The following is a 21813-nucleotide window of genomic DNA, read 5'->3' on the forward strand; positions in this document are numbered from 1 at the left end:
TTATACGATAACAGTAATAATAAAGATTATGGAGATGTAATTTACCAAGAAGCAATTATTGCAGGGAGCCTCTAAGGGAGATAAATACCAAGACAGCTTGTTCATTGTAGCACACTGTGCATTTTATATCATAATAACAGTATGTTATAGATATACCAGTGCTTCCAAAAAGTTTTACTGTGTTGTTTCATTTTTTCTTCTCTGTAAGCTCCTGAAAGAGGTACAAGATCATCCTATCATGATAAAGTTTCAAGCGTGTGATCCTCAGAATGATTTTGCTAGTTACAATGCTGTAGAAATTCTTGTCACAATCTATTCTATAGATTATCTTCTGATGGTAAATGAAAACCATTTAAAAGCTGCATGAATCAACACTTTTTCACAGCTTTATTTATAACCCACTCCTCTATAGAAAGACTATTGCATTACTCTTTGTATTTTGACATTTTTAAAAAAGCACAGAAGCTCTTTAAAGCTTATAGCACAATAACATGAAATAATTCACTGTTGTTTGAAGAAAACTTTCAAATGCAGCATCTGCTTCAGGTGCATCTGAGGTGACTGTTCGAGTCTGTCTGTTAGTGTGAGAACTGGAGGAACGATGTCCAATGTATAGTGAGCTCTCCAGAACAGGGGGACCAGCCTAGTCCCACCAATCCACATGGACTTGGCTTTTTAACCATATCTTGGCTGTGTTATTTGTAACTACAATGAGTGCTCAGTTAAACTACTAGTGGCAGAGCTAATGAGTAAAATTAATAGAAATGTAATTTGTAACTCACTCAAATGTAGAATAATACTCTAGAGGAAACTTCAGAGAAAAAGGAAAAATAAAAGCTGTGCTGTGATACTTCATATTCGTGTGTATTTCTTCTGCTTGTATCTAGAGACATCTGGACTTTTCATGTTTTTCATTCTCTTAGGACTACTTCACAGTAATGAGAGTCATCTAGAAAGAGTTAAAGAACTGCTATGGATTCAACAGGAAGAGCAGGAGGAATCTCATATTCTGAGATTTTTAGATTAACTGTAGTATTGAAGAATTTTAAATCTACTGAGAAAACCTGCTCTGTGCCCTTGCACACTATGAGTCTAGGAAGGTTTATTTCATAACTCTTGCACCCAGCAGAACCTTGTGCCCACATCTAAAGCACTGCATTGTGCCTTATCTGCTCCCATCTGGAGAAAAACCCACAGATTGGTTCAAATTCTTTATCATCCAAACCATCTCAATCTGAGCACTCTTCTCCAGAGAATAGACTGCATGAGTATAGGACCACAAGGCGCAATCTTCAAGAAGCTTGACATCACTTAACACTGTTTGGACATCAGTTGAAGGACATCAGTTTCATGGCCAGCTTGGGCAATTCTGGTCCACACAATCTTTCTGTGGGAATTAGACCTGGTTCTGAGCAAAGCCCAGACAGAATCCGTTTGTCTCTGCTGCTTCTTCTCTGTGAGAATAGTGTACTTAAATGATCACTGGAAGAGAAAAGTTTTACAGTAAAAAGGTAAAAACAGAAAAAGACTATTATTACTACTATTACTTGTGTCCCACAGTTTTCTCCAGTGTCAGTCCTGCACAGCACCTCCCAGTGATGTTTGGGCTGATCCAAGACAGCCTTTTATTCACAAGCTACTTGGCAGGAGCTATAGCTTTTGAACTAGCCCCAGCTGGAAGCAGTTGGCACCCCACTCACCACTGGGATAGGAGTACAAGCCACCACTGACTGGCATCAAGCCCATAAATACCCACTGAGTACAAGTGACATTGAAGAGACTCATAATATTTTCATTACATGCTTTTTCCCAAGTTGATTGGTTCTTAAATTGTATTCACTAGAACCTTCCACAACTGTCATGGAGCTTAAAGCTATTTCTCTGTCACATAAAACACCCTGCTGATTGTAAATCACTTCTGAGCTTAACTAGGGTTATCAGTAACTGTCTAGAAGAACATGGTTCAATAAAATGCACCAGTACCCAAAAGTCATTTCTGGCAGGAGACACCGGCATGAAGATTAAAGCAAATTAGAAAGCAACTTGGAAAACTGAGTGTAGTGAAGAATATAAGAAAGTAGATTTTATGTAACAGGAACTAAAAATGTGAAGGGAAATTAAGATCAAGGTTAGAAAATGATGACTGAATGTAATTGTACAACTATATTAATCTCATTAAAGCAAGTTTATTTTCAGATTTGATAATACCTTCTCATGTACTTTAGTCTTTGATGAAGAAAGTTGAACAAAACTGTCCATCAAAGAAGGGTTACTTAATCTACTCAGAGAGGTACTGGCCATATGTGCACTCAAACAGCAGGAAATCTTTCACATGGCATTGTGAATTGGAGAATTTTGTACCTGGCAGTGACTGCAGATCCATGCCTGAGGCTGTCTTCTCTATATTACCTCCCATGGCTGTCAAATGGGCATATCATGGCACTCCTAGCTATTCATTCAGATACAGAATAGCAAAATTCATCAGGATCTGAAAAAAACGGGATAGAAGCATGAGCACATCAAGGATAGTTGCTGCAAGATTGAAATTCTCTTTTCTCTTTCATGTGATTATCTACAGGTACATTCACACTGTGGGTCACTCTGTGAATCTTAGCTCCTTCCCCAGAAAACTGCTCTAACAAAAAGGCTTTATTGTGTCATAGCTAAAGAAAAGAACAGGATGCACAGATTCAGAACCCTTGGTAATGAAAGGTATGAGAAGTGAGCTTAAGTCCTGCTAGGGAGTCAGCTTCAGATGGAAAGGGAAAAGCTGAAAACTCTCTTGAGCTGAGTCACACTACAGTAAGATGAGAGAATGACTTCAAGCTGTGCCAGGGGAGATTTAAGCTGGACATTAGGAAATACTACTTTTCTGAAAGAGTGATCAAGCACTGGAATGGGCTGCCCAGGGAGGTGGTGGAGTCACCGACCCTGGAGGTGTTCAAGGAACGTTTGGATTTTGTGTTGAGGGATATGGTTTAGTGAGAACTATGGTGATAGGTGGTTGGTTGGACTGGATGATCTTGAAGGTCTTTTCCAACCTTGGTGATCCTGTGATTCTGTGATTCTGTGACTGCTGAAAAAAAAATTCATTTTGTGTGTAGATAGGTGTTTCCTTCAGTTGTAAGAAGTAGGTTGATGCCTGTGATGAGGCAACGATGCTCTAAAAAATTTTACTAGATTCACACCCATCTGAATCTCTGTTCTATTTGCCCAGTGATCTTTTAATAGAACTCCTCCTGCAATCGTGCGAAAGTCATTACCACAGATAAACAGGCGTTCTTCAGTCTGAAAACCATCCCAGGACCAGACACCTCTCTAATGATTTTAGGGGATCTAAGTGAGTAGAGTAGGAATTGGATGTGCTCCAACAACTCTTGCAAATATGAAATTTTCTTGGGCTATTAGTGCACAGTAAAGAAATATCAATAGTAGGATTATACCTATACACAAGCACTTGAAAAAAGTCAGGATGTTTGTTTATTCCTGTGTGTGTTTAATAATTATACATTCCTTAATGAGCTGCCTCATTTAAGGAGGAGTATCAGCCTGTAGTGCAATGTGTTGCTGGATTAAAGCTACAGAACATGCAGATGTCAACATCTTGCTTTCTGGCAGAAATTTTTGTTGTATCTTTTTAATTAAGTGGTTCACTTTCAGCTGGGTACACTGTGTGCAATATGGTCTAGGCTATCAAGCCTTTGCTTTACTGACACGGACATGTTCTCGGGAAGAGAAAATATGAAAATCAGATATTTTGTGGTGCCTATTTCTAGTCCATGACTTCAACAAATCAAATTAGGTTGGTATCTTTATTTCTATTTCAGAAGGAAACTTTTCAGGCTTCATAAGCTGGAATGAGAGACCAAAGAAAGAGGAAATATAAAAGAAACAGTGAAGGACTTAAATTTGTAGGTAGGCACAGACTAACAGATAACAAAGACCAAAATGAAACCACAGTTCAGTAATTATGCTAGAATAATCTCAAGGACTTTTAGGAATAACAAACAAACAAACAAAAAACCCCAAAATCAAACAAGCAAAAAAGATAACAACAAGCAAACAAGAAAACAACAAGCCAGAGCCTAGAAGATGATTCAGTTATTTAATACAATGCAAAATTGAAAAATCTGGCATTGTAATTTGCATTGCTTTTGCATCTCAGAAAAAGTATGCTGAGAAATTTGAATTGAAAATATCTGTTTTTCAAAACCACACAAAGACTGAGGGAAAGTGAAAACTAATTATTTAATAATGGTAACTTCCCAGCTTTCATTCCTTCCTTTAACAAAGGAGAAATAGTTGATTCAGTACAACTGTATAAACATGATATTTTTTACATGCTTTATTTCTTGGAGAGATGCCTGACACAATTAATAAATTTTTCATTTCCAAATTCTCACAATTTTTATGTCCTTTGACATGTGATTAAAATACCACAGCTAAAAAATAATATGGAACAAAATATTTGATAAACAAGTTCTTAATTGTATTGCACGTGAGGATCCAGCACCTTCTTCATCCTCTGTGATTATAGGTCCATCAGATCTTTATATCTGTGATTTTGGAAATGCACAAATGACAGTGAAAAATAGAAGAAAACACTTTATTTTGTGACATCAAAGAATCATTTGATTTTACCAGGACAAAGGAAGCATAAGGAAAAGAAGGATCTCCATTTGTGTTGACCTTATCCAGAGAGAAATCCCAAGTGTTTTTACATGCAGTGAATTCTTATGTGGTTGGAGCTATGTGCCTCCACTGCAGCTGATAAAATAAATAAACTCTGTATCTAACTTTTACCCTTGCTAGTAATGGGTGTTGGAGCTACTGATCAAGAGCAAAAGGTACTTACTTTAAATACTGACTTTTGGAGTGAATGGCGTTCACACTGCTTATCGTGATTTTCATTCCCACTTAATATATCACTGAGATACTAATGTGGCACAGAAAACGTTATTGTCCTCTGTTCAACCCTGCTGGGAAAGGATAGTGAGTCTGGAGTAATTATCACAAAATAATTTGGATCTGAAGAAAAGAATCAAGCCAAGTTTCATCCTTAGAATATGACACGACAATATAAATATACTTCTTAATCTGACTTTGGTAGGAGCTTCCCTGTGAACAGTCTGGAAGAGGTCCACAGCTGATGTGAATAAAGGGTAAAGACCTCATGGGTCTCATGTTCACATGATTTCCCCTTGGAAATGTTCTTATTGTAATATTTCCTTCCCAACACAGAAGAAGGAGAAGGAGACAAAGGGTTTGGAGGCCAGTGATGGGCCACTAGGCAGCAGTACATTGGGTCTGTGCTAGGGAGGTGGGAGCGTCTGGATGGATTCATCTATGTAGGGGAGAATTGATAAACAAAATTACTTCAGGTAAGTTCTCTTTTCCACAAATCTGTACCAACACGTTTTCTCCTTGCAGTTTTTTTTGGAATTGCTACATATATTTCAGCCTGTAAGGCTATAATTTTTTTGAACATGGAAGGGTTGTGTGTGCTTGTATGCTAAAGAAGTACTGCAAATAAGTTGTTTCTGCCCTTAACACAGCCTGAAGCACAATCTTGTTGTTTACAGCCAGGTTACAGCAGTTCTTCTTTATCAGCTTCTACACACAGGCATGTTTATTGAATTTACATTTCTGCTTACTGATTGCTAGTCCTGCTTTTTACCAAGGCTGCCAATAGCTGAATTTTCATCCAGAAGTAATTTATATGTCTTTTTCTTTGTTGATTTTCTTTTTTTCACTCCTCCAAGTTCTTCAAATATTTTCTCTTGCAGAGTAAGATATTTTCCCTTACTGGGAAGCATATTAACTTCAAAGATATTTTAGTCCTTATCTTGAGAAGTCAATGCGGAAAAGTCAATCACTGCACTATCAAGATTCCCCATTTTACATAGCCTCAGTACTCAGGAGTTAAGACTAAATGAAATACTTGCTAAAGAAGGAGATGTCACAGTCACCACAGGTCAACTTGGGAATGTCAAATGGCACAGGACATGAGAGTGGGATCAACTTTATCAAACTTATCGAGAAATCTCATTCTAATTCATGAACTAATTTCCACCCAGGCTTTCCGAGGTTCTTTTCAAATGTGATAACTGCAACTTGAGGAGGATTTAATAGAAATGGTGGTTGTGAGTCTTTCAGCAGATTCAAGAAAGAATTTAGTAGATTAGTGCAACACAAGTAAAATGGATGGGCAAAATACTGGTGTCTCAGTTAGAAAATATGAAAATCACTGTCAAGCCCAGACTAATTTTATACTGTGTAAGTATACATTTCTATAGTCTTCACATTTTACTGTAATAATAATTCACAAAAATTAGAATTTATTTTCCTCTTATTTCATGTGATTAATCATTTGAAAAAAAAATGTGTTTTTCTTTTCATATTGATTTTTATTATGCTAAATAAACAAAGCAGATAAATTGCCATGGCATCTATTTGCAAATGCTGAGTCTTGGCTATCAAGGGCAGACGTGAGAAGCTCACTGAACAACAAGGCAATACAGAAAAATAAAACATGCCCTACACACCCTGATTCCTGTCCCAGCACCTCTCTGCTTGTTCCATCATCCAAATTAGAGTGGGCAGGGAGGGAAGCCTTAGGAAAAATGCCCAAATCAGTGTATCTAGACAAATGAAATGATAGAAAGCAGAGCAGAAAGGAAGCACACTGTCTTCAAATCTCTCCCTCGGCCCAAAGGCAGGTTTATCTGTCTCTGCTTCTGCCGCTCCTATTAGTTGTTTGTCCAACCTGTTCTTACAAAAACAATACTGACTATTCCCTCACTTCCTTAGGCAATTCTTCTGAGAACTGGGCTGCATATGCCCGATGTTGCCATAGCTCTGGGGAAATGCCATTCACGTGTTAACTTGTGGCTAACTGTGGGAAAGCTACGCATGCACATTGCATGTGTTGCTGCCTTTCATGGTGTTTCAATGTCTTTGGGGTAAGAGGCTGGAACGATGAGGGGGGTTTCACATCATCTGGTGAAAGGTGAGTGTAAGATGTGTGCATGAATGAAGGGGTTGGTGCGCATGCCTAACATACACTGGTAACCCTACAGGAAGAGTTGTGAGGTCTCTGTTCTACCTCGAGACCAGGGCTGATGTTGCTGTGGAAAAGCACAAGCCAGAGAAGTGGTAACACAAGATTATGAGAGAAGGGTGTTTCTGAGAAGGGGAAAGCCACTCTAGGCAGGCATTCTGGGAGCAGGGCAGCAGTATTAGGAGCTCCAGAGAGAAGGAGGGAAAGAAACACTGGAAAGAATCTGCATTTTTAAGAATCTAAGGGGTGGATTTTCAACCAGGCAGCAATAATGGCAGAAAATAAAATATTAATAAATCTCACTTTTTTTTTCTTTTTTTTCTTTTTCTTTTTTTTTTTTATCAAGCCTTGGTGCTGGTTTTTTTATCCTGCTCCTTGTCTACCTAATACTTATTCTGTCTAAATATCAGTACATGAGTTAATATCTATAAATCAAGACCAACTTGTATCTCTGAGAACATTAGCCTTTCCCAGAGACTATATCCATTGTAATGAATATTGGTTTAAATAATTGATGTTTCACATCCTATATTTTACCCTTCTTTGCACTGGGAGCCTATCCAGATGCATCTTAAGCACTACTTGTAAGTGGAAGGTAATGATAAGTGAAATGCCAATACAATCTCTTTACCTTTGCTGATGGCAGAACTTACATGTCAAATTTGGAAAAAAATTCAGCTAAACTACTGAATCCCTGTCAAAATGATAAGGAATTGAGGTTTTGAGATACCTTCTCCAAATTGTCTGGAGAGGAAGTTATGAAACATTCATGAAAGTAAATTACAGCTCCACACCCTATTAGTCACAGAACTTGAAAGTAATTTGAAATCTTGAGTACACATGAATTATTGAACAATGGGTGAAAATGAAAGAAAATGGAGACTGTAAGTTCGGACATCCACAGACTGTGTAACTTACTACTGTGATCCTTCTGTTCCTTAATTTCAGGACAGCATTGAAAGAGTAGAGTAACCTATAATATTAAAGACAGTAGGATTCTTATTACATAGTAAAGCCAGAAGAAGGCAACAGATCAAAGACAAGACTTAAAAGGAATGTGAAACATTCCAGTTAGTCCCACCTGAGCTTGTTGCTGGCCTGGGTTCTTACATCTTTTTAACTATTTGCCTTCCTTCCGTTTTGCTTGATGGAGAAGGCCAACATATCTCATTAAAGATGGCTGAGCCAAGCTATAACCAACAGTGTGCTTTGCCATTGTATTTGGCTGTGGATGTAAGCTCTGTCTAAGAGCCATGGGATGAAACAGGTGAAATTGCAGAAATCAGAAACATCTCAAACATTGTGAATAAGAGTTCTATGATGCAAATGAGCCCGAAATGTAATTGATTACCCAGTAAAATTTTCTGTCATCCAGCAGAAAAAGAAAACAAAAAATCCATTAAATTAATTAAAGATCACAGTGAAATTGTAAGGTGTGTGTAGACTACATGTAATGAGCACTGCAAAAAATAGTTACACAGAGAGAGCTACAGGTAAAGATTTTAGATTTGCTCTGTAATTAACCTTGAATTTTGGTGAAACTCTTCATATTTTTATCTTTTTATTTGCTTCCAATATAATTTTTAGGTAGCTATTTTCCTAAACAAGTTTAGTACCCTTCTTCACAATTTTCTCGTTTACTTGGTAAAAAACTCTACATCATATTCCTTAATTTCTTTTTGATATCCAAATAGTTCTATTTTCTGAACTGCATAGAGCCATTAATTCTGCTCATTAAGTCTTCCTGCTTTTTAAAGACTCCCTTTCTGAAACTGGAATATCTTTGGTACAGGCATTGTTTGTGAACCCCTCCAGGTAATTTTAAATCCATGTGAAACAAGGCTGCCTTCTGTGGCCAACATTTTTACAATAGCCTCATTTTCTATCAGGACCAAACACAAATCCCTTCTTTGTTCAGGAATTTGTCTTTCAATTCACAAACTGATGAGTAAATGTCTTGGCTATCAAATCAGATATATAGGCCTGACTATTATAGTTGAATTTGATCTCTGATTGATATCTTGAAGCTGAAAGCCTCCCTTAATAATATTGTCTTTCATAGTATGTATCTTCCTATATTGTTAATGTATTTTCTAGTAATTTTAAGGAAATGTTTACCTACACAGTCATCAGTACTGAAGAGACTGATGATACAGCAGTCTCCTATTTATTTCTCTTTTCTCGTCAGCATAAAAGCCTCCCTATCAGAGACTAAAATTTGATTGCTGTTCCACTGTGTTTCCATTTTCCCTACAACATTTATTTTTACATTCTGCAGAATAATTTAAATTCCTATTGTTTGTTACCTGGACTACTTGGTCTTCTTGTACAGATTCATTTTTCAGTTGCTTCTCACGGGTATCTTCTAGTCTCCCATGTGGAAACTCATTAACTGTACTACTTTCTATCTGATTGCTTTTACAAGAATCATTCTTTATGCTGTTTTACTAACTACTACAATGTTTTTATTTTCCTTTCTTCCTGATGAATAACGGGGGTCACAAAGAGGCTCTACCAATCCCCTCCCATTAGTTAAGAAATTAAAATTCATAGTCATGCAGAGAGACCTCCCACACACATACTCTTAGACAGTTCAAGAAGGGTCCTTTCTCTATTGATGCTTTCTAAAGAACCTTTTTCTACCATCAGTATTGCTGTCTTTTAATTCTTTTGACAGGTCACTTCTTTAAAGCCAGTCAAGATAAAAATGTTTATTAGTAAATGAATTTTCTAATCCTGTCTATAGTAGAAATGTTGATTTGTTTCTGTCTCTTAGAGATTATGATCTGTTAGTTCCAAAAAAATTATGCTGGCAAAAGACAAAAAGGCAAAAGTTGGAAAAGGCATTCAGGTTGCATGCTTGTAGTTTATTTTAAAGAGAGCTGTAGAAGTCAGCTATAAATCAATCGCAAAGTACAAGCTGTACTTCCACAGTGGTCACACTGGCACAGCCTGCCTAGTGTAGGAAGGGCCAAGTGGCAGGTTCATTCTGCAGTCATGAAGTGAGGTATTGGTCATTGTCTGTGAGTATGCACATGAATTGCAGTTTGCTATTTATTATTTGCCACAGAAGACTTGTATAAGAAGTTTCCAATTAGCAGCTTGGAACTCGGCCACGTGGCTTTGTTTGCCAATCTAAATCAGCAGTTCGTGGACAGGTTAGTTTGTGTAAGCTATCTGGCGCTTAGACAAAAGTCAGATAGAGAAAACCAAGTTCTTTGTGAATATCTCACAAACAAGAAAAAAAAACTAATTTAATCAAGTGCTATAGAAAACAGATGAAATGATCAGTTCCAGTTTTAAGGCAGGGCAGCATTACTGAACCATCTTCAAGAATATGAATCCAAATATATAGTGACAACTTGCTAGTCAGCGTTCGCAAAATCCTTGTGCAGTTTAAATAATTAATTCATTTCTTTTAGTATCAGGCCCACAGGCTGATACCAAGATAGCTTGAGTGCTGTGATAAGATCACTGATAAGATTGAGTGCACTCTCAGCAAGTTTGCAGATGACACCAATCTTTGTAGTATGGTTGATACGCCCAAGAATCAGGATGCCGTTTTGAGAGACCTAGACAGGCTCAAGTAGTGGGCCCCCATGAACCTCATGCGTTTCAAGAAATTCAAGTGCAAGGTCTTGCAAGTTGGTTGCAGAAATCCTCACTATCAGTCCAAACTGGAGGACAAAAGAATTGAGTACAGTGCTATCAAAAAGGACTTGAGAGTACTGGCGAATGGCAAGCTGGACATGAGCAGCAATGTGCCCTCGCAGCTCAGAAAGCCAACTGTTTCTGGGGCTGCATCAAAAGAAGCATGGCCACAGGTCAAGAGAGGTGATCCTTCCTCTCTGCTCTGCACTGTTGAGGCCTCACCTTTAGTACTACATCCAGATGTGGAGTCCTCAGTACAGGACAAACTTAAACTTCTTGGAGTGTGTCCAGAGGAGGGCCACAAAAATGCTCCAAGGGGTGGAACACCCCTCCTACGAGGACAGGCTGTTCAGCCTGAAGAAGAGAAGGTTCCACGGAGACCTGATAGCAAAATTTCAGTATCTAAAGGGGGGTTATAAAAATCACAGAATTGCAGGGCTTGGAAGGGACCTCAGGAAATCATTGTGTACAACCCCTCCACTAAAGCAGGTACCCTACAATAGGTCACACAGGTAGGCATCCAGACAGGTCTTGAATATCTCCATAGAAGGAGACTCCACCACCTCTCTGTGCAACTGTTCCAGTGCTCTGTCACTCTTACTGCAAAGAAGTTCTTCTGCATGTTTGTATGGAATTTCCTATGTTCATGTTTTAGAACATTACTCCTTGTCATATCACTGTGCACCACCAAGAAGAACCTGGCCTCATCTATTTGACTCCCACCAATCTCCTGTTCCTCATATGGGAGATGCTCTGGAAAGAAAGGAAACAAACTCTTTAGAAGGTCTGTTGTGATAGGACTAGGGGAAATGATTTCAAACTAAAAGAGGGGAGATTTAGACTGGATATAAGGAAAAAGTTCTTTACAATAAGAGCAGTGAAGGACTGGAGCAGGTTGCTCAGAGAACTGATGGATACCCCATCCTTGCAGACATTCAAGGTCAGGCTGGAAGGGCTGTGAGCAACCTCATCTACAGTTGGACTAAATGATTTTGTAGGTCCTTTCCAACCTTGTGATTCTATGAATCTATTATTCTAATCTAGCTGCAGATGTACATTTTCCTTGCAGGGGAGTTGGACTAGATGACTTCTAAGGGTCCCTTCCAACTCAAATGATTCTGTTTCTATGGCACATGACAAGGCAGCTTAGGCAGTTTGGATGCTTGTTTCTTGGTAAGATATTTACAGCATAGTCAATATTGTTTCAGGGAAGAAGACTGCATATTGCCATGCATTCAATGATTAACAGAGACAAGGACAAGCAACTCCTTGAAGAAATGTTGATATCTTTAAGAGTCTAGGGGAAAAGGAAAACTCCTGCTTCTTCTCCTACCACTGTAAATGTAATACATCTTCCTGTTTTTTGGCATGCAATCTCTATACATCCATTACCAACATGACAATCAAAACCATAAAAGCCTTTGAGCAAATGCATAACCTAAAAACCAAAAATGGGGCAGAGATTGTACCTTCCAATCCTCCATTGGCACCCAGAAATATCCAGAGAGGTCTCTTAGTTTCATTTTGTACCTCTGGTTGAACTGCAGATTAACTATTTGATTTCCTTCTCACTTAGGGCCTTAATTTCACTGTGCCAACTCAGGAAGAAGCAGAAATTGAGTAAATTAAAGACAGAACAGAAGCAATCCTTATCTCTGTCCCCTTTCATTTTTTTCCTTCCAAAATTAAGAAAATGAATGCCAGAATTTTTAAGGGGGTGATGATATTGTGGTGTTCATTAAGACATGACATCACTGTTAGGTATGACAGAAAAGGGACGGATTTTTCTATTTATATTTACTAAATCTTTTTGGGCCTACATGAGAGCTTGGTTTGTTTGCATGGAGAGTGACAAACCATAGTGTGAATTATCTTTTGTTACCTTATTTAGCTACCAATTCTATTTAAGGCTCCATCAATGCTGTTAATGTTGCTGCTTCGGGTATCTCAAGTCTATCTCAACAGACAGTCCCTGGAGCCTGACAACTTTAAGTGCTGATGCCAGTGCTTGAGAAGCAACAACAACAGGGCCAAGTCAAAATAAGATCCAGGCAAGCGGAGCCATTTAAAGTATGGGCTACTACTGCTAGTAACTGTAGAGATCCCTTTGCACAGTGACAGAAGGAGCACCACAAAGTCCTGGAGGACTCTCCAGGCTGCTGCCTTCTGTCACTTGGTGAACTTGCTATCCATACACTGCAGGCTTGGAACACTACTGGTGGTGTGAACTATAGGAAGGCACTCAGCAACAGTACATGCCTCACTGCCAAACCATCACAGCTGCTGATTCTCTGACCCAAACCACAGAAATCCTATTTAATATATGCCTGTTCATGTCTATGAAGGAAAATGGTTATGATGAAGATAAAATGGAGAGGAAAAATAATGATTTTGCAAGCATCATTGCCGTGGGCACACGTGTAAAAGACTGCAGTCCTTGTTGTGACATACCACAATGCATTGCTTCATGCTGCAATTGTGCCCTTATTCCTGATGCCTCAAGAAACTTTTTTATCTTAGTTCTACAAACTGCTACTGAGACTTCTTAGCAGCATCTTTTTTTTTTTTGGTCATTTCAAGTTTAGCGTTATACAAAGTGTCTATGGGCACAACGGGATATTAGTCACTAGCGAACTGATACCTGAACAGATTACTACACGAGAAGGAAGTGTTCACCATGCCCTCCTGGGTGGGCACATGCACTTGTGTGCCACTGCTCCTTGCTCTTCCATGGAAATACCCAGGAGCAGTGCTCTGAGAACAGGAATAGCTCTGTCTTCCCCTTTGGAAAAGGCTGAAGCACGCTGACAGAGCACCCGACTTAATTAGCTACTGACCAAACTGCATTTGTAAGCAGCTCTTTTTGTCCTGGAAGTTAATTTAAAATAAGCTGCTTTTTTTTGGTGCCATAAGAAGGCTCTGCTGGTTAATCCCCAAAGGTTACAAATGATGACGGAGACGGGAAGGTTCCCATTGTGCCAGGGCGACTGTCAAAAGCTCTCGTACACATGAGCAAGATCAAGAGTTTATCCAGCCTGGGAAAGAGCAGGTAAACAGCTTGCTAATCCCTCTGGAGCTGTGGTATGGCAGGCTGCCAGGGCACACTGCTTTCGTCAAGGGATGCAAGAAGTCAGCCTGGATTCATTTCTCTCCTTGTGGTTTATTTATTCAAGTTACCTATGCTCCAGACTTTTCTGCTTTACAAGGCCACCCCACCTGTTCCCTGCAGTGCAGCAGTGCAGGATGAAGTACAAGTGAGTACAAAGGGAGGGAGAAGCTTCAAGAGATTGGGTCTTATTGCTCCCTACAGCTACCTGAAAGGAGACTGTGGCAAGGTGGGGGCCGGCCTCTTCTCCTGTGTAACTACAACTAGAACAAAAGGGAATGGCCTCAAGTTGTGCCAGAGAAGGTTCAGATTGGATATTAGGAAAAACTTATCCAGAAGAGTGTTCAGGTACTGGGATGGGCTGCCCAGGGGTGGTTTAGTTACCGTCTCTGGAGGTGTTCAAGAAACATTTAAGTGTGGTACTAAGGAACATGTGGGCAACATTGGTGGTAGGTGGATGGTTCAACTAGATGATCTTTGAGGTCTTTTCCAACCTTAACGATTCTATGACTCTATGATTCTATGATTATTTCTATTATAACTTCAATCCCTGAAATCTGTGGAGATTTTCTGGAGTGCAGTGAACAGAATCCATCATCAGGCTGAATACCTTGAAAAAGCAGTGCTGTGTTCCTGATGTAACAAGTAAACCAAGTTACATTTCACTCCTTGGTAAGTAGGAAGAGATTTGCTCTACTCAGAATTTTTCCTACAGTTTTTAAGGGTAAAGATGGCCTTTTGTGAATATGATAGCTGATATCAGGGGGAAGTTCTTTACCAAGAGTGGGTGCCCCGTCCCTGGAGGTGTTTAAAGCCAGGCTGGATGGTGCCCTGGACAGCCTGGTCTAGTATTAAATGTGGAGGTTGATGGCTCTACATACAGAAGCTTGATGATCCTTGAGGTCCCTTCCAACCCTAGCCATACTATAATTCTATGATTCTATGATTCTATGTTAGTTTCATCACCCTTTACAATTTTCTCTGCTTTGTCTCTGCTTAAGGAAAATCTAAAAATGCTGTAACTATTTTTTTTTTTTTTCAGGGATTTACATTTTACATTAAAAATACTGCAGCAAATGGAAAAAAATGAACCCCACTGAAATTGATGCCTGCTTTCAAGCATTGACAGAACTGTCCTGTAAATGTAAATGGCAACCCCATCTACCTTCTCCAAGTCATAGAAGAACTACTGGACATCAAGTTACCCAGGGAGCACAGGAACCCTTTTGTTCATGACACTGTCTGCATTATTATAGCCTTCATGGAAGTTCAGTCTAACTTCGAGTTTAAAGGCAATTTTTTTTAATCTGTTTTTCCAGCTTGTATAAAACACACAAAAACCAGACAAACAAGCTTTTTAATAGGGCAGTCTAGATCTGAAGAGCAAGTTGAGGTCAATTCCCTCCAAGAACTCAAGCATGAGCTACTTTGCTCTTTTCAGTACTTTTACTTAGGTTAATGGCAGCCATTCTTCGGTTTATAAATTATTCATGTGCACAAGCTTCACAAGGCTTGAGCCTGCAGGTTATAGCCTTGTGTTAAGTACTGAGTTGGCCAAAACTATATGGGCAAAGAAGTACAGAACAACTTTTAATTGGTTCTAAAAGGAATAACAACAGCAACATTTAATTACAATGAGTAATGATGGGTTAAACAAACTCTGCCTACTTAAGGAGAACATAGAATATACCTTGAATGCATCTGCCGCATGCTGTATTGCATACTATGCTTCCATTTTATGCAGGAATGTTCTGAGGAACTTATGGCCACATCTGTCCAAAGGAAAATATGTATACATTAAACAGTACATGCCAGAGTTTTTGGCAGTAGAATGACATGATTTATTTTTTCTTCACATCCAGAAGCGTGTTCTCAATCCTCCTGAGCAACATAAGCAACATTTCAGGGGGTTATTTGTTCTGGTGATGGATTTTGTGGTGATGGTGGTTCCTGGTGGTTCCTACCATGTTGGTGACTAACTGTGGTGGCTCTCAGGATGTTGTCCCCACTGCCTCCAGTCAGCGTTTCATTGCTCAGTATGCTGGATGACTTGGCAAAACTATCTTGGACACATACTATGGCTCTCATTAATGAATGCGATTTGAGAATGTACAGTTTGGTCCAAAGTTCCCATTAAATACCCAAGACTGACTTAGAGAGGCAGCTTGCAAAACTTGGTAGCTTCAACAGGTTCCTGGAACCATCAGCCCATAGCCATTCCCTCTGCTTTAGGGTTTTCCCACCATCTATCTTCTCTGAGCAACATACAGAAGAAAACGGGAAAGGAAACGCCATAAAGGTCAGATAAATCAAGTAGGAAAGCATGAAGAGTGAGGATGGGTGCACATCAGGGAGGAAGGAAGAAAGGCAACAACAGAGGTGGTGAGGGTAGGGCCAGGTACTCCTGGGGAGGGCTGGATGCTGTGAGCTGTCATCTGTCTGCATATTGGTCAGCAGAAGGCATGCTGAAACAGCATCTCCTCCAGAGCCAGGCTAGAACCTCTGCAAGAGCTACAGGTTTCAGTCATGAATTGTATCAAGTCATTTTTCTTCTACCTCGGCATTAGTTGGTTGGGTTTGTTTTAAATAACTGACATGTGGCAGCCTCGCCACACGTGAAATATCTCCAGGAAAAGCTGAGTGCCTGCATTTTTAATCTATATACCATTTCTGTTATACATTGCATGCCAAAAGAAATTTAATACTGAATAACAGGACGTGTTTTGGAACTGCAGTGAGTGGAAGAGGTCAATTGCATTTAGCAGTGTTAGGATGCAGTGGATATAATCCAGTCCTATTATCGTTCCTGCATTTGAGAAGCAGCCACACTTGGAGGAGCAGAAATTTTCAGAACAGCCCAAAGACAGGTTGTTCCTGAGCCCAGAAGTGTGAATGCTCCCGTGACACTGTGTGTGGTAGTGAGGCTTCTGGGGTCAGGAGGCTGTGGCATTCATCATGAAGGAGAAATACACTGGGAAGTGTTTCTCTAAAGTGTGAAGCAGTAAGAACATGTGGGTGGTTGTCCCTGGACAGTAAGGAAAGCTGTAATTACATTTATGTTTTTTCTACTCTCAGTACAGAAAAGACATAGGACAAGGGGAAATGGTTTCAAACTAAGAGGGGAGATTTAGACTGGATATAAGGAAAAAGTTCTTTGTAATAAGAGTGGTGAGGCACTGGAGCAGGTTGCCCAGAGATGGATGCCCCATCCTCAGAAATCCTCAAGATGACTCTGGACAGAACTGTGAGCAGTGTGATCTAGCTGTAAGTGTCCCTGCTCATTGCAGAGGGGTTGGACTAGATGACCTTTGAAGGTCCCTTTCAACTAGACAATTCTATGATTCCATGATATCTGACATGATCTAGAAGTGTAAGTTGTTTTGTTTGTTTGTTTGTTTGTTTGTTTTTGTTTTTGTTTTTATTTTTCCCCAGATTTGCATGTGCTGGTTCACATTAGCAAAAGGAAATAAATTGTGTTGTCTACATATTCATCATCATATTTAAGAGGTCACATTGAATACAATGTTTGTGAAAAAGTTCTAATTAGTGAGCAGACCATCACCAAAGTACGGACATTGCTTTCTAGTATCCACTGTTTAATTTCTGGGGCAGATTTCCATCTATTTCCCACCTGTGCTGGGTGCTTTGCTGACCCATCCTTTCTCTGCATGCTGCACACAGGCTCAGGGTGTGCATGGGTCATCAGGATGACATTTAGGAAACTGGTGGTGTCACAGGTCATTTTCCAGTCCCAAATAAATCACTCTCCTTCCTTCCCTCAGCCCTTCCCTATGTCTATGGCTACCTGGTGGGTTATTGCAGATACAAAGTACCCTGAGTGGCTTCCAGCCTCTGTGCAGCGCTGGGTGAGTTAGTGCAAATGTGACATTAACAGCATCAGTGCATCTTTGGCAACGTGACCTTGACAGCACTGAGCCACACACATGTACCCTGCTATGGGTGCTTCTCATCTTTCTCACTTTTAGATCCCTCAAACATTTTGAGAAAGGCACAGACAACCTTGGAAATGTCACAAATGTAGGTTCTGTGCCTGTGAATGTCCTTCCTTTGGCCACCTCATGCAGTTCACACACAGGTCAAAACCCTGCTAAGTGAGTCACAGCACAACAGCCTTTATTTTGTTGCAGGGAGTAAACCACGGGCAATGTTATGACTTGGAACTACTGAGCGCCGGCAGTGTGAGCACCACAGTAGGGGCTGTGGGTCATGTCAGATTTTGGAAACATATTTTCACTCACATTCAGTTCAAAGGCAGATTCTTTTTCCTTCATATCTTCTGCATTATCTCGGTGTTGATGGCTGTGCAGTTTCTGACTTCAGTGGCATTCAGAGTTGTGCAAGAAGATGAGTCTCTGCTTGAAGGAGATTATAATCTCTGAAGAGAGCAGCAATCACTGAGCATGTGGACAACTCCTGAGAGCAGCTCTGAGAGCTGGTCAAAAAACAGAGCTGCAGTTAGAAGTGTTAAAATTCCAAATGTTTCAACATGAATTATGTTCTCTGATTTCTCTTGTCATTAATCACAGTTATTACTTTTTGAGCTTTTTTTGGGAAGGTGTTGTCATAGTATTTCTTAATGTCTTTTTGCATCGGTCTATCAGAAACTGAGAATTCAGCACATAAACATGTTAGCACCTATTTTGATAGTGGTATTTCGATCTATTAGATGAAAAGCAAGCATTTAATTGCTTTCACAAGACAGGAAAAATCTTATTATTGTCTTGGAAAGAGTTTTGTTTGGTTGAAGAAGTCATTCTTGCCAGAATCACCTAATGAGAAAAAGCCAACTGGCTTTTGCCATTCATTCCTCCCAGCCAGCCATCGCCCTTCATGCAGAGCTTCAGCCAAAGAAGGGTTCACCCTTCAGCAGGAAGGGTTTCTACCCCATGAATACAGTGCAGCCAGGCAGCTGCTGTTTGTGTTGTTGACCCCATCCTAAGACACGGTGACCTCTCCTACCCTACTGAACCTCTCAGTCTTTCATAAGCTTTGTGACACAGAGCTCAGTTTACTCACGTGCACTGTTTTATTTCCCTCAAAGCATTTACAGAGCAGCAATACATGCATTCATGGAGATCTAAGGCTCTGCTTACAGTGCATATTAAAATTGAAACGGACTTGGAAACCAATCCTTGCCATGGATATTCATAGGCAACTCATGCACTATACACAGCATTTGGCCTGCATCCCCTCAGCATCTCATCTAGTGTCCTGTGCCATCAGGATTATTCTGTGGGAGGACATTTTCAGCTAAGCAGTATCTGAAAATTGCGTGGGTTTGGTCAATTCTTTTTTTCCCTGTGGTAAGAGGGTGGTGGTAGGTTTTGCAAGACCCACAGCCCAGTGTGGAGGTGTTTATGGTGCAAAGCCTCAGCACCAGTTGGAGAACAGAGTGCAGGGAGCCAGACCAATGCAGTCTCATTCATGCTACCTGCTGGGAACTGGCCTGGGCAGGACTGGGGAGCTTGTCTGGCACATGCCAAAGCTGTGCCTGGCAGTGGGTTAAACACTGCAGGTAATCCTTGGGCAGTGCTCAGACCTGCTTCTGGCTGGGATCCAGCTGGCGGATGTTTATGTCACTCTGGGTATTACTAGGAACAAGGAAACTGCACAATGTCCTTCAATAGTTATTTACCAGGTTCTACTTAAATTGTATTTTAGTTTGATGCTTCATTGTTATCTGCTGGATCTGACATTTGTCTTTCTTTGAAAATTACCAATTTTCTTCACTCTCTGCCTCTCCAAATACTCCATTTCTCCCAAGCACGCCGCAGCCTGCAGGCAGCCTTGCTATTGTTCTTATCTGTAATACATTACAGCTGGCCAATGACTTTATTTTTTATCCCCCTCTGGACATTCTTTTCTGCTGCTTTTCAGATGCTGGGAGAGTGCTGCAGGGTAAACCTGCTCCACTAACTTCATAACACACTGGAAAATAAATGGAGAATATGAATAGCAAGCGCCTCCCTTGACAGAGTGCACCAGGCTGCCACAAGCCCTGGGGCAATACCCTTTACTCCTCATCCCCAGCCCTCTGCAAGCCGAGTGCTTTGTCTATGGGCATTTTCCCTGACCGTGGCAGCCCTGTGCATGTGGCAGCGGGTGCACACTGCTGCTGCTCCATGGATTGATGTTAGCTATGCTCTGACCTACTGCCCGAGGCGGCACGCAGCCGGGCAGCCCTTCTCACGCACCATTTAGGTGATTTAAACATTTAGGAGTTTATATTAGCCTTCTCGTTTTGACGAATTCCTCATCTGCATTCAGGAGAAGAGCCCCGTTATCTTAGGACGGAGCCATTACTTATCTATCACTTATTTCTGCATACTGTGCTCTACCCCAGGAGCACAGCAATACTTCCAGCAGCACTACGAGCCCTGGGGAGCCGATGAATGGACCTTTGTGACCACACCGCAAGGAGCACAGGGGCTTTGCAGTGATGTTTGGAAGGCAGAGTGGTGGCATTTTAGTTGTAACGCGGCAGAGCCAAGAGTAAGACATTATTGGAAGACCCCAGCCAGCGCTGTCATTGCCGCGAATCGCAAAGTCGGGATGGTCCTGGAGGGCTTTAGTTCCCGTTCAGCAGCACTGCCCCCTCCCGGCGCCAAGAGGACATGCCGGCTTCCCGCTCCGACCGCAGCCCGGCGCGGCAGCTCCCCCTAGCGGCCTTCCGCCGCACCGCAACCGCACGCCTTCCTCGCTCGTCTGCTCCCCGTCCCACCTCCCTCCTCTACCTCCCTTCTCTAGGCGCTGTCTGACCCTTCCGGGGCTTTCATAGAATGGCTTAGGTTAGGATGGACCTTAAAAATCACCCAGTTCCAACCCCCGTGCCGTGGGCAGGTTTGTCACCCACCAGATCAGGATGTTCAGGGCTCCTTCCAGCCTGGTCCTGAGCATCCTGGTCCTGAGCATCCCCAGGACCTCACTGTCTCTCTGGGCAACCTATTCCAATGCCTGAGAACCCTCTGAGTAAAGAATTTCTCCCTAACATCCAGCCTATATTTTCCCTCTTTTACTTTAGATTCATTCCTCCTTGTCACATCACTATTAGACTGTTGCCTCTTTCCATACACCAGCATCACCCCAACCATCTGCAAAGCCTCCAGCAGGAGCACGGTATGAAAAATTGTTCTTCCAGATGAAGAGTACACCAGTAGTGCACAGGTCCCCATGTGAGCCCCTTGTGCCATTGTGCTCCACCACTGGCCTATGGGATGGGCACCCAGTCCACCAAGCAGACTTGCATGTGGCTTCTCCTATTGGACCTCAGCAAGATCTGCAGTGTGCTGAATGTTGTTCTTCGTCAAGAGCATCCCTGGTGTATTTGCAGCTGTGGAAGGCTGGGTTTGCTAAAAGCAAATCTGAAGGAAATCCAGATAGACAATGAGAAGCAAACACGAGGCTCATTGCTGCATCGTCAAATGCGTGCACTCAAATAGGAGGAGCCAGACCGTCCAAGTCACGAAGTTGGCACAGCCCTAGGATTTGTTTTTGAAGCTGATTCTGCCTTTCTCCTTCTTTCTTCTGCACGTTCAGAACGTGTTTTCAAGGTTTTCACTGCAGTCACCAGAGGGACTTGACTGTTTAATTCGTTTTGTACTTAAACTATACATGCCTAATGAAGCAATTCCCCTGTACAGAAAAAAAATACATTCCCTGCATAAGCAGTTGAAAATCTGGTGTTTCTAAATGCCTCTGGAGTTGGTCCCATAAGAGAGATTTCCTCTCTCTCTGCAAATATCTATTAGATGCAGCAGCCGCAGACAATGGTAACAAAATCTGGGATGAAAGATAGCCACAAAATGTAAGCTATAAACCATGTTTTTCAGAACTTAGAAGAGATGTCTTCTGAATGAAAGTTATCTGTCATTTGACAGTATTTTGTCTGTTAATATGTCATTGATGTCAGAAATATGTAACATGAAATACGGTGTAAGGGATACCTGCTTACAATAATTAAAAAAAAAAAAAAAAG

The 21813-nt window shown here is 40.9% G+C and overlaps 1 long non-coding RNA gene across 3 annotated transcripts; it reads right to left on the minus strand.

The window, feature by feature from the left end:
- Positions 1–364: 364 nt before the first annotated feature.
- LOC104909969 lies at positions 365–16486 on the minus strand. 3 transcript variants are annotated; one of them, XR_792706.2, is made up of 4 exons: positions 15508–16486; positions 4856–4976; positions 2362–2488; positions 365–1482 (listed from the first exon to the last, which is right to left on the minus strand). It is a non-coding gene; the product is annotated as an uncharacterized LOC104909969 (long non-coding RNA). The 3 variants fall into 3 exon arrangements; XR_792707.3 differs by having other exon boundaries at positions 4856–4979; XR_002112494.1 differs by lacking the exons at positions 4856–4976; positions 15508–16486 and adding an exon at positions 2583–2640.
- Between the last annotated feature and the right edge of the window lie 5327 nt (positions 16487–21813).

Source organism: Meleagris gallopavo, chromosome 2, assembly GCF_000146605.3.
Source record: "Meleagris gallopavo isolate NT-WF06-2002-E0010 breed Aviagen turkey brand Nicholas breeding stock chromosome 2, Turkey_5.1, whole genome shotgun sequence".
NCBI lineage: Eukaryota > Metazoa > Chordata > Aves > Galliformes > Phasianidae > Meleagris > Meleagris gallopavo.